Source organism: Ptychodera flava, chromosome 5 (assembly GCF_041260155.1).
Source record: "Ptychodera flava strain L36383 chromosome 5, AS_Pfla_20210202, whole genome shotgun sequence".
In the NCBI taxonomy this organism is placed as follows: Eukaryota; Metazoa; Hemichordata; class Enteropneusta; family Ptychoderidae; genus Ptychodera; species Ptychodera flava.
In genome coordinates, this window is record NC_091932.1 from 4,153,189 (window position 1) to 4,167,536 (window position 14,348).

At 33.5% G+C, this 14,348-nt stretch overlaps 1 protein-coding gene across 4 annotated transcripts in view; it reads right to left on the reverse strand.

The window, feature by feature from the left end:
• Positions 1 to 14,348, reverse strand: part of LOC139132787 (uncharacterized) — a 120,360-nt gene that overhangs the window by 51,269 nt on the left and 54,743 nt on the right. The gene's annotated exons all lie outside the window — the stretch shown is intronic.

A 14,348-nucleotide genomic window follows, 5' to 3' on the forward strand; every position in this document is an offset into this window, starting at 1 on the left:
GTTTTTGTCAAGATTTGTGAAAAATCTTCAAAGTATTTAAGCAAACCTCTTTAGAATGTTCACAGGGATGTGGAAACTTTAGCTTACAGGAGGCAAAACTAAATATACAGGTGGTTACAAGTAGTGAATGTCCACATAGAGTTTGTGCAAAATGTCTGGATTTTTTTACTAAAACTATTTTTACAGCCAGCAAATTTTAGCTGACAGCCAGTTGTTTTTGCAGACTACCGGCTATTTTCAGGAAACAGTATGTTAGATTTACAGTAGTATTAAATTTGCTAATCTCAGCCATGAATTTCACAATCTATTGCCAGGAAAACATATCACAATATGCCACATAGCTTCAGTTCAATTAGATTTAAGGGACATTAGCTGTAACTTTTGACAAATTTTTCACTACTCTGTTTCAATGTATCACCTACAGATTTTACTATAATCCGGTCATCATGACCAATGCCTGGTGTCCTGCTTGCCAACACAGCCTGTATATGTGAAATGACCATTGTTATTGTTGATAAATGTACCGGGGTATTCTAGTCCGGACCTGAATACAAAATTTAAACAATAACAATGCAGATTATACTCATATAGGGTATATTTATTAGCTAAATATTATGAATTTATCCATGGTTCAGGGATTCAAACCAGAAACAGCAGATGATACACAGAACAAACAAATTTTAAACAAGCGACCTAGCGGCCGATACAGCTCCGCTGTGTTTATGTGGAGAATAACTATTTTTGACACATGTTGATGAAGAAGGTGGAAATCTTTGATAGCTCAATGCAGTGGCAAGAAAAAAGTGGCTAAAATAGCTGCAAAAATACACAATTGAAGATTTCATCATACTTTGAATATATCACATCGGATCATCCCTAAGAACATGTCAACCAAAGCTATCTGATGAGTAGTTTTTTGAGAATATATTTTTCTGACCAAAAATGGCAACAATTACCCCCCCCCCAAAAAAAAAAAAATTGCAGATTTCATCATAATTTCAAAAGATCAAATTTAGTTCATCTATAGAAACCTGTATACCAAATTTCAAAGCTGTTAGACCAGTACTTTTTGAGAAACATGTTTTGACCAAAAATGGCTAAAATTGCCCAAAAAATTCAACATTGCAGATTTCATCATAATTTCAATAAATATCATTTAGTTCATCTATAGAAACCTGTATACCAAATTTCAAAGCTATCAGCTGAGTACTGTTTGAGTAACACATTTTTTGACCAAAAATGGCTAAAATTGCCCAAAAATTCAACATTGCAGATTTCATTAGTTCATCAGTAGGAACCTGTATACCAAATTTCAAAGCTTTCAGACCACTACTTTTGAGAAACACATTTTTTGACCAAAAATGGCTAAAATTGCCCAAAAAATACAAAATTACAGATTTCATCAGAAATTCAATATATATTACTTAGCTCATCTGTAGAAACCTGTATACCAAATTTCAAAGCTTTCAGACCACTACTTTTTGAGAAACACATTTTTGACCAAAAATGGCAAAAATTGCCCAAAATTACAAAATTGCAGATTTCATCATAATTTCAATAAATATCATTAAAGGTGATCTGTAGGAACGTGTATACAAAATTGCAAAGCTATCAGACAGGTAGTTTTGGAAATACACATTTTTTGACAAAAATGGCAAAAAATTGCCCCAAAATACAAAATTACAGATTTCATCAGAAATTCCATATATATTACTTAGTTCATCTATAGAAACCTGCATACCAAATTTCAAAACAATCAGACCAGTACTTTTTGAGAAATACATTTTTTGACCAAAAATGGCAAAAATTGCCTCAAAAATGCAAATTTGCATATTTCTGCACAATTTGAACAAATCTGAACTAGATCATCCCTAGGAACATATGTACCAAATATCAAAGCTATCTGACAGGTAGTTTGATGAAGAAGATTTTTAAAGATTTTTTTACCAAAAATGACAAAAATTGCCTTAAAAATACAAATATGCAAATTTCACCACGATTTGAACAAATCTGACTGAAGTCACCCTAAGTAAACTGCATATTAAATTCAAAGCAATCAGACAAGCGGTTCCAGAGAAGTAGATTTTTTTACCAAAAACACCAAAAAATGCCCCAAAAATACAAATATGCAAATTTCACCACGATTTGAACAAACTGAAGTGAGGTCACCCCAAGTGAAGTGCATATAAAATTTCAAAGCAATTGGCCTTGCAGTTTCAGAGGAGAAGGCAATTGTTGACGGACGACGACGGACGAGATGTTATGAGATGTTGTGAGATGTTATGAAAAAATAACTCCTTTACTGTATTTGTATACCGGTAGACTGCAAAAACTGACTACCTTAAAGCTAATACAACACCAAACCTGGAATGCTACATGCAAATACATGTAGAGGGTACATGTAAATATCTGCAAACAATCGGCCAATCAAATGCTGTGAATATTCTCTTCCTTTCGCAAAGTAAAAAACTTGTTTTGCAATAATCTTTAACATTCTAGATTGCAATATTTGACTTAGGATGATATAAATAAATAATTTATTATAATCGACACTGTGATCATATTTCATATACAGGTGTATGATGTATATTGCGTCAGGTAGCTTATCCTGATCGATGTCAAAACAAAAAGTTGATGTGTACAAAATTGATGATATCATAGATCTCATTGACAACTTTATATAAGTTCACTTAAAAATTTCAGGCCAAGAGCCTGGAAGCCACTCTCGACTCTAGCCTCTCAATGAAGCCTTAGTTGGTCAGATCTGCCGTTCAGCCATTTTCCATTTACGTCACATTGCACTTATTCGGTAGTATTTTTCTAAATCTGCCACAGAGCAATTAATCCACGCATTTGTTACATCTCGTATTGATTCACGTAATTCTCTTTTATTAGGACTTCCCAAATACTTAATTAATTGTATTCAATGTATTCAGAATATTTCTGCCAGAATTGTCACTCGTTCTAAACCCACTTCAAATATCACTCCTGTACTTAGGCAATTACATTGGTTACCTGTTTCTCGACACATAATTTTAAAAAATTTTAATAGTCACTTACAATATGACATTAAACTGGTCCAATAATCATTTCCATTCAAGGTATACATTACCAGGTCCATGGGACAATTGTGATTTACAAATTTAAGTAGGACCATCCTGAACCACTGATAGTTAGTGGTGGTACCAGGTGTCTGGAATGGGTAAGCATAACCCTGCTAGCATGCTACACCCGTCAGGATTGGTCCCAAAATTGTCTAATATTGTATGAAAAGATACAGGATATGAATCACTGTAATAAGTCAAAGCCGGGAATGCTGTCGCTTATCATTTGAGTGACCAAGGTGTTATATTTGCCACAATGTCATCATATCGACCGTAGAAGTTTTTGAAAGTCCTAACGAGTCTAAATTTTTGTTGTGTATCCTTGTCTCAGTAATTTTGATGTCAATGAGCTGTGTCTCAGTTGATAATCAGCGCAGGAATCACAAGCCCTACAAATGTATCCATTCCATTGCTCCAAACTACGGTACTTATGTGACATGATTTCTTTTATATGTTCCGAATCGTAACTTGAGATCTGCTGATCAGTTTAAACCCTTCCAAAATAGGCCACGTACTAAGAAATATGGGGATCGTGCTTTCAGTGTTGTGGCCTCCTTTCTTTGGAACAATCTTCCACTTGAGATCCGATGCTTCCTTACTCTTTCTTCTCTTAAATGAAACCTTAAAACGCACCTTTTTAAATTAGCCTTTAGTTAATCTTTTTATGTACTTTTTGGGGTGATATAACTTTACCACATGAGCCGGTGTGCGAACTGTTGTTTTTGTTGAATTTTAAATTTTTATTACTTGTATATTTTTCTTTTAGTTGTGAAATTTTTCTCATTTTACTTATTTAACATATTTAAAATAATAGTGTAATTCTATAGCTTCTTTGATCACTTTTTATCACAGTGGATATAGCAGTTTATAAATAAATTATATTATTATTATTATTATTATTATAATTATTATTATTAAAAATTCTAGTGACAGCAATTGGTATTGAAGTTTTATTGAGCAGATTTTTCTAAAACTTGAACCAAATGAAGACAAGATTTTTTGTCATTTGATGAAGAAGCTCTGCTTGTGAAACCTTAGGAGTACTAGCATACCGGTACCCTAGTACTAAATATCAAAGCATCTGGCCGAGTTGGTTTCTGAGTTTTGATTTTAATTCATGAAGATGACTTTTTTCATTACAGCACAAGGGTAATTTCTGTGAGTAAATTTCACTTCTACTTATATTTACAGACAAACTGGCAGTTACTGTGATTTCAGTGGAATTGTCACTTAGTATGCGCATTTCAAAAATGGTAATACGCAGCATAATTTAGCAAAAACCTTTGCTAGTAAACTTTGACTACTGATCTACTGGTGATGATGACATTATTCACAGATTTACTTTGGAATATGGTTCAAGATCAATAATGACGAACAAGAATTTTCCAGTCAGAGATTTCTCTTGTGTTTATACTTCCTAAAATTACTGAAACAGGTACTGATATGCCGGAGAGATTTAAAATTGCACACAGGTCTATCACGAAATTTCAATGAGATTGTGATGAAAGGCTTCAATGTAATACGAACTACAAACAGTATACCTACATGTACTACCTACATGTATGGTTGAATATTACCATAAGTGGTGCTGTGATTATAAAACTTCTGTTTTCTGAACAACTGTATTTGATATTTGACTGATAGTGAGCAATAAGATATTATAATTGTCTAAATTGCTGCTTCTGTTAATCACAGCCATACCGATAGGTATTATAACTCTCTCATATTTGAAACACACTTCCTTGATGCATTGAAAGGAAGTATTGATAAAAAATTCCATATTCTTTGTCCTGTAAAACATGTATGTATCTTATTCTCCTTGCTTGACTCTACAATGAATTGAAAAGTATTTGCCAACATTTCAAACACAACACGGTGCGTACAATATAATACAATGCTATTATTGAAAAATAAACTCTAGTCAGTAGCCTGGAGTAAAATTCTTTCTTCAACGCACTGTCTTGTGAAGGTGAAGGCAGAGGCATTTTAACATCATTTTAGAAGTAGACAGAGACAGGGCATTTTATCATTTTTATAGACGAAACTACATACTGGAAAACATGTCAAAAGTTATAGCTGATGGAGCTGAAATTTTCTCCAAGGCATGGAATGATTAAACTGTTGTCACCTGAAAATCGCAAAAATCACAACCTGTGTCTTATCTTGACATGTAAGACTGGATTTTCAAAGCAGCAAACTAAACACTTCTTATGGAAACTGTGTGCATATCTCCACAGAAAACTATTGGTTTTTGTCAAGATTTGTGAAAAATCTTCAAAGTATTTAAGCAAACCTCTTTAGAATGTTCACAGGGATGTGGAAACTTTAGCTTACAGGAGGCAAAACTAAATATACAGGTGGTTACAAGTAGTGAATGTCCACATAGAGTTTGTGCAAAATGTCTGGATTTTTTTACTAAAACTATTTTTACAGCCAGCAAATTTTAGCTGACAGCCAGTTGTTTTTGCAGACTACCGGCTATTTTCAGGAAACAGTATGTTAAATTTACAGTAGTATTAACTTTGCTAATCTCAGCCATGAATTTCACAATCTATTGCCAGGAAAACATATCGCAATATGCCACATAGCTTCAGTTCAATTAGATTTAAAGGGACATTAGCTGTAACTTTTGACTAATTTTTCACTACTCTGTTTCAATGTATCAACTACAGAATTTTACTATAATCAGATCATCATGACCAATGCCTGGTGTCCTGCTTGCCAACACAGCCTGTATATGTGAAATGACCATTGTTATTGTTGATAAATGTATTCTAGTCCGGACCGGACCTGAATACAAAATTTAAACAATAACAATGCAGATTATACTCATATAGGGTATATTTATTAGCTAATATTATGAATTTATCCATGGTTCAGGGATTCAAACCAGAAACAGCAGATGATACACAGAACAAACAAATTTAAACAAGCGACCTAGCGGCCGATACAGCTCCGCTGTGTTTATGTGGAGAATAACTATTTTTGACACATGTTGATGAAGAAGGTGGAAATCTTTGATAGCTCAATGCAGTGGCAAGAAAAAAGTGGCTAAAATGGCTGCAAAAATACACAATTGAAGATTTCATCATACTTTGAATATATCACATCGGATCATCCCTAAGAACATGTCAACCAAAGCTATCTGATGAGTAGTTTGAGAATATATTTTTCTGACCAAAAATGGCAACAATTACCCCCCCCCCCAAAAAAAAAAATTGCAGATTTCATCATAATTTCAAAAGATCAAATTTAGTTCATCTATAGAAACCTGTACACCAAATTTCAAAGCTGTTAGACCAGTACTTTTTGAGAAACATGTTTTGACCAAAAATGACTAAAATTGCCCAAAAAATTCAACATTGCAGATTTCATCATAATTTCAATAAATATCATTTAGTTCATCTATAGAAACCTGTATACCAAATTTCAAAGCTATCAGCTGAGTACTTTTTGAGTAACACATTTTTTGACCAAAAATGGCTAAAATTGCCCAAAAAATTCAACATTGCAGATTTCATTTAGTTCATCAGTAGGAACCTGTATACCAAATTTCAAAGCTTTCAGACCACTACTTTTTGAGAAACACATTTTTTGACCAAAAATGGCTAAAATTGCCAAAAAAATACAAAATTACAGATTTCATCAGAAATTCAATATATATTACTTAGCTCATCTGTAGAAACCTGTATACCAAATTTCAAAGCTTTCAGACCACTACTTTTTGAGAAACACATTTTTTGACCAAAAATGGCAAAAATTGCCCAAAATTACAAAATTGCAGATTTCATCATAATTTCAATAAATATCATTAAGGTGATCTGTAGGAACGTGTATACAAAATTGCAAAGCTATCAGATGGGTAGTTTTGGAAATACACATTTTTTGACCAAAAATGGCAAAAATTGCCCCAAAAATACAAAATTACAGATTTCATCAGAAATTCCATATATATTACTTAGTTCATCTATAGAAACCTGTATACCAAATTTCAAAACAATCAGACCAGTACTTTTTGAGAAATACATTTTTTGACCAAAAATGGCAAAAATTGCCTTAAAAATGCAAATTTGCATATTTCTGCACAATTTGAACAAATCTGAAATAGATCATCCCTAGGAACATATGTACCAAATATCAAAGCTATCTGACAGGTAGTTTTGAAGAAGAAGATTTTTAAAGATTTTTTTACCAAAAATGACAAAAATTGCCTTAAAAATACAAATATGCAAATTTCACCACGATTTGAACAAATCTGACTGAAGTCACCCTAAGTAAACTGCATATTAAATTTCAAAGCAATCAGACAAGCGGTTTCAGAGAAGTAGATTTTTTTACCAAAAACACCAAAAAATGCCCCAAAAATACAAATATGCAAATTTCACCACGATTTGAACAAACTGAAGTGAGGTCACCCCAAGTGAAGTGCATATAAAATTTCAAAGCAATTGGCCTTGCAGTTTCAGAGGAGAAGGCAATTGTTGACGGACGACGACGACGAGATGTTATGAGATGTTGTGAGATGTTATGAAAAAATAACTCCTTTACTGTATTTGTATACCGGTAGACTACAAAAACTGACTACCGTAAAGCTAATACAACACCAAACCTGGAATGCTACATGCAAATACATGTAGAGGGTACATGTAAAATCTGCAAACAATCGGCCAATCAAATACTGTGAATATTCTCTTCCCTTTGCAAAGTAAAAAACTTGTTTTGCAATAATTTTTAACATTCTAGACTGCATTATTTGACTTAGGATGATATAAATAAATCATTTATTATAATCGACACTGTGATCATATTTCATATACAGGTGTATGATGTATATTGCGTCAGGTAGCTTATCCTGATCGATGTCAAAACAAAAAGTTGATGTGTACAAAATTGATGATATCATAGATCTCATTGACAGACTGCATAAGTTCACTTAAAAATTTCAGGCCAAGAGCCTGGGAGCCACTCTCGACTCTAGCCTCTCAATGAAGCCTTATGTTGGTCAGATCTGCCGTTCAGCCATTTTCCATTTACGTCACATTGCACTTATTCGGTAGTATTTTTCTAAATCTGCCACAGAGCAATTAATCCACGCATTTGTTACATCTCGTATTGATTCACGTAATTCTCTTTTATTAGGACTTCCCAAATACTTAATTAATTGTATTCAATGTATTCAGAATATTTCTGCCAGAATTGTCACTTGTTCTAAACCCACTTCAAATATCACTCCTGTACTTAGGCAATTACATTGGTTACCTGTTTCTCGACACATAATTTTAAAAATTTTAATAGTCACTTACAATATGACATTAAACTGGTCCAATAATCATTTCCATTCAAGGTAATACATTACCAGGTCCATGGGACAATTGTGATTTACAAATTTAAGTAGGACCATCCTGAACCACTGATAGTTAGTGGTGGTACCAGGTGTCTGGAATGGGTAAGCATACCCTGCTAGCATGCTACACCCGTCAGGATTGGTCCCAAAATTGTCTAAATATTGTATGAAAAGATACAGGATATGAATCACTGTAATAAGTCAAAGCCGGGAATGCTGTCGCTTATCATTTGAGTGACCAAGGTGTTATATTTGGCCACAATGTCATCATATCGACCGTAGAAGTTTTTGAAAGTCCTAACGAGTCTAAATTTTTGTTGTGTATCCTTGTCTCAGTAATTTTGATGTCAATGAGCTGTGTCTCAGTTGATAATCAGCGCAGGAATCACAAGCCCTACAAATGTATCCATTCCATTGCTCCAAACTACGGTACTTATGTGACATGATTTCTTTATATGTTCCGAATCGTAACTTGAGATCTGCTGATCAGTTAAACCCTTCCAAAATAGGCCACGTACTGAGAAATATGGGGATCGTGCTTTCAGTGTTGTGGCCTCCTTTCTTTGGAACAATCTTCCACTTGAGATCCGATGCTCCCCTACTCTCTCTTCTTTTAAATCAAACCTTAAAACGCACCTTTTTAAATTAGCCTTTAGTTAATCTTTTTATGTACTTTTTGGGTGATTTAAGGTTACCAGTTGAGTTGTTGTGCAAAGTGTTGTTTTTGTTGAATTTTAAATTTTTATTACTTGTATATTTTTCTTTTAGTTGTGAAATTTTTCTCATTTTACTTATTTAACATATTTAAAATAATAGTGTAATTCTATAGCTTCTTTGATCACTTTTTATCACAGTGGATATAGCAGTTTATAAATAAATTATATTATTATTATTATTATTATTATAATTATTATTATTAAAAAATTCTAGTGACAGCAATTGGTATTGAAGTTTTATTGAGCAGATTTTTCTAAAACTTGAACCAAATGAAGACAAGATTTTTTGTCATTTGATGAAGAAGCTCTGCTTGTGAAACCTTAGGAGTACTAGCATACCGGTACCCTAGTACTAAATATCAAAGCATCTGGCCGAGTTGGTTTCTGAGTTTTGATTTTAATTCATGAAGATGACTTTTTTCATTACAGCACAAGGGTAAATTTCTGTGAGTAAATTTCACTTCTACTTATATTTACAGACAAACTGGCAGTTACTGTGATTTCAGTGGAATTGTCACTTAGTATGCGCATTCAAAAATGGTAATACGCAGCATAATTTAGCAAAAACCTTTGCTAGTAAACTTTGACTACTGATCTACTGGTGATGATGACATTATTCACAGATTTACTTTGGAATATAGTTCAAGATCAATAATGACGAACAAGAATTTTCCAGTCAGAGATTTCTCTTGTGTTATACTTCCTAAAATTACTGAAACAGGTACTGATATACCGGAGAGATTTAAGATTGCACACTGGTCTATCATGAAATTTCAATGAGATTGTGATGAAAGGCTTAAATGTAATACGAACTACAAGCAGTATACCTACATGTACGGTACTACATGTATGGTCGAATATTACCATAAGTGGTGCTGTGATTATAAAACTACTGTTTTCTAAACAACTGTATTTGATATTTGACTGATAGTGAGCAATAAGATATTATTATTGTCTAAATTGCTGCTTCTGTTAATCACAGCCATACCGATAGGTATTATAACTCTCTCATATTTGAAACACACTTCCTTGATGCATTGAAAGGAAGTATTGATAAAAAATTCCATATTCTTTGTCCTGTAAAACATGTATGTATCTTATTCTCCTTGCTTGACTCTACAATGAATTGAAAAGTATTTGCCAACATTTCAAACACAACACGGTGCGTACAATATAATACAATGCTACCATTGAAAATAAATTCTAGTCAGTAGTCTGGAGTAAAATTCATTTGTCAACGCACTGTCTTGTGAAGGTGAAGGCAGAGGCATTTTAACATCATTTTAGAAGTAGACAGAGACAGGGCATTTTATCATTTTTATAGACGAAACTACATACTGGAAAACATGTCAAAAGTTATAGCTGATGGAGCTGAAATTTTCTCCAAGGCATGGAATGATTAAACTGTTGTCACCTGAAAATCGCAAAAATCACAACCTGTGTCTTATCTTGACATGTAAGACTGGATTTTCAAAGCAGCAAACTAAACACTTCTTATGGAAACTGTGTGCATATCTCCACAGAAAACTATTGGTTTTTGTCAAGATTTGTGAAAAATCTTCAAAGTATTTAAGCAAACCTCTTTAGAATGTTCACAGGGATGTGGAAACTTTAGCTTACAGGAGGCAAAACTAAATATACAGGTGGTTACAAGTAGTGAATGTCCACATAGAGTTTGTGCAAAATGTCTGCATTTTTTTACTAAAACTAAATTTTACAGCCAGCAAATTTTAGCTGACAGCCAGTTGTTTTTGCAGGCTACCGGCTATTTTCAGGAAACAGTATGTTAGATTTACAGTAGTATTAAATTTGCTAATCTCAGCCATGAATTTCACAATCTATTGCCAGGAAAACATATCACAATATGCCACATAGCTTCAGTTCAATTAGATTTAAAGGGACATTAGCTGTAACTTTTGACTAATTTTTCACTACTCTGTTTCAATGTATCAACTACAGAATTTTACTATAATCAGATCATCATGACCAATGCCCGGTGTCCTGCTTGCCAACACAGCCTGTATATGTGAAATGACCATTGTTATTGTTGATAAATGTATTCTAGTCCGGACCTGAATACAAAATTTAAACAATAACACTGCAGATTATACTCATATAGGGTATATTTATTAGCTAAATATTATGAATTTCTCCATGGTTCAGGGATTCAAACCAGAAACAGCAGATGATACACAGAACAAACAAAATTTAAACAAGCGACCTAGCGGCCGATACAGCTCCGCTGTGTTTATGTGGAGAATAACTATTTTTGACACATGTTGATGAAGAAGGTGGAAATCTTTGATAGCTCAATGCAGTGGCAAGAAAAAAGTGGCTAAAATGGCTGCAAAAATAGACAATGAAGATTTCATCATACTTTGAATATATCACATCGGATCATCCCTAAGAACATGTCAACCAAAGCTATCTGATGAGTAGTTTTTTGAGAATATATTTTTCTGACCAAAATGGCAACAATTACCCCCCCCCCCAAAAAAAAAAATTGCAGATTTCATCATAATTTCAAAAGATCAAATTTAGTTCATCTATAGAAACCTGTACACCAAATTTCAAAGCTGTTAGACCAGTACTTTTTGAGAAACATGTTTTGACCAAAAATGACTAAAATTGCCCAAAAATTCAACATTGCAGATTTCATCATAATTTCAATAAATATCATTTCGTTCATCTATAGAAACCTGTATACCAAATTTCAAAGCTATCAGCTGAGTACTTTTTGAGTAACACATTTTTTGACCAAAAATGGCTAAAATTGCCCAAAAAATTCAACATTGCAGATTTCATTTAGTTCATCAGTAGGAACCTGTATACCAAATTTCAAAGCTTTCAGACCACTACTTTTTGAGAAACACATTTTTTGACCAAAATGGCTAAAATTGCCCAAAAAATACAAAATTACAGATTTCTTCAGAAATTCAATATATATTACTTAGCTCATCTGTAGAAACCTGTATACCAAATTTCAAAGCTTTCAGACCACTACTTTTTGAGAAACACATTTTTTGACCAAAAATGGCAAAAATTGCCCAAAATTACAAAATTGCAGATTTCATCATAATTTCAATAAATATCATTAAAGATGATCTGTAGGAACGTGTATACAAAATTGCAAAGCTATCAGACAGGTAGTTTTGGAAATACACATTTTTTGACAAAAAATGGCAAAAATTGCCCCAAAAATACAAATTACAGATTTCATCAGAAATTCCATATATATTACTTAGTTCATCTATAGAAACCTGCATACCAAATTTCAAAACAATCAGACCATACTTTTTGAGAAATACATTTTTTGACCAAAAATGGCAAAAATTGCCTCAAAAATGCAAATTTGCATATTTCTGCACAATTTGAACAAATCTGAACTAGATCATCCCTAGGAACATATGTACCAAATATCAAAGCTATCTGACAGGTAGTTTTGATGAAGAAGATTTTAAAGATTTTTTTACCAAAAATGACAAAAATTGCCTTAAAAATACAAATATGCAAATTTCACCACGATTTGAACAAATCTGACTGAAGTCACCCTAAGTAAACTGCATATTAAATTTCAAAGCAATCAGACAAGCGGTTTCAGAGAAGTAGATTTTTTTACCAAAAACACCAAAAAATGCCCCAAAAATACAAATATGCAAATTTCACCACGATTTGAACAAACTGAAGTGAGGTCACCCCAAGTGAAGTGCATATAAAATTTCAAAGCAATTGGCCTTGCAGTTTCAGAGGAGAAGGCAATTGTTGACGGACGACGACGACGAGATGTTATGAGATGTTGTGAGATGTTATGAAAAAATAACTCCTTTACTGTATTTGTATACCGGTAGACTGCAAAAACTGACTACCTTAAAGCTAATACAACACCAAACGTGGAATGCTACATGCAAATATAGGGTAAATATCTGCAAACAATCGGCCAATCAAATGCTGTGAATATTCTCTTCCTTTCGCAAAGTAAAAAACTTGTTTTGCAATAATCTTTAACATTCTAGATTGCAATATTTGACTTAGGATGATATAAATAAATAATTTATTATAATCGACACTGTGATCATACTTCACATACAGGTGTATGATGTATATTGCGTCAGGTAGCTCATCCTGATAGATGTTAAAACAAAAAGTTGATGTGTACAAAATTGATGATATCATAGATCTCATTGACAGACTGCATAAGTTCACTTAAAAATTTCAGGCCAAGAGCCTGGGAGCCACTCTCGACTCTAGCCTCACAATGAAGCCTCATGTTGGTCAGATCTGCCATTCAGCCATTTTCCATTTACGTCGCATTGCACTTATTTGGAAGCATCCTTCTAACTCTGCCACAGAGCAATTAATCCACGCATTTGTTACATCTCGTATTGATTCACGTAATTCTCTTTTATGAGGACTTCCCAAATACTTAATTAATCGTGTTCAGTGTATTCAGAATATTGCTGCCAGAATTGTCACTCGTTCTAAACCCACTTCAAATATCACTCCTGTACTTAGGCAATTACATTGGTTACCTGTTTCTCGACACATAATTTTAAAAAATTTTAATAGTCACTTACAATATGACATTAAACTGGTCCAATAATCATTTCCATTCAAGGTAATACATTACCAGGTCCATGGGACAATTGTGATTTACAAATTTAAGTAGGACCATCCTGAACCACTGATAGTTAGTGGTGGTACCAGGTGTCTGGAATGGGTAAGCATAACCCTGCTAGCATGCTACACCCGTCAGGATTGGTCCCAAATTGTCTAAATATTGTATGAAAAGATACAGGATATGAATCACTGTAATAAGTCAAAGCCGGGAATGCTGTCGCTTATCATTTGAGTGACCAAGGTGTTATATTTGGCCACAATGTCATCATATCGACCGTAGAAGTTTTTGAAAGTCCCTAACGAGTCTAAATTTTTGTTGTGTATCCTTGTCTCAGTAATTTTGATGTCAATGAGCTGTGTCTCAGTTGATAATCAGCGCAGGAATCACAAGCCCTACAAATGTATCCATTCCATTGCTCCAAACTACGGTACTTATGTGACATGATTTCTTTATATGTTCCGAATCGTAACTTGAGATCTGCTGATCAGTTTAAACCCTTCCAAAATAGGCCACGTACTGAGAAATATGGGGATCGTGCTTTCAGTGTTGTGGCCTCCTTTCTTTGG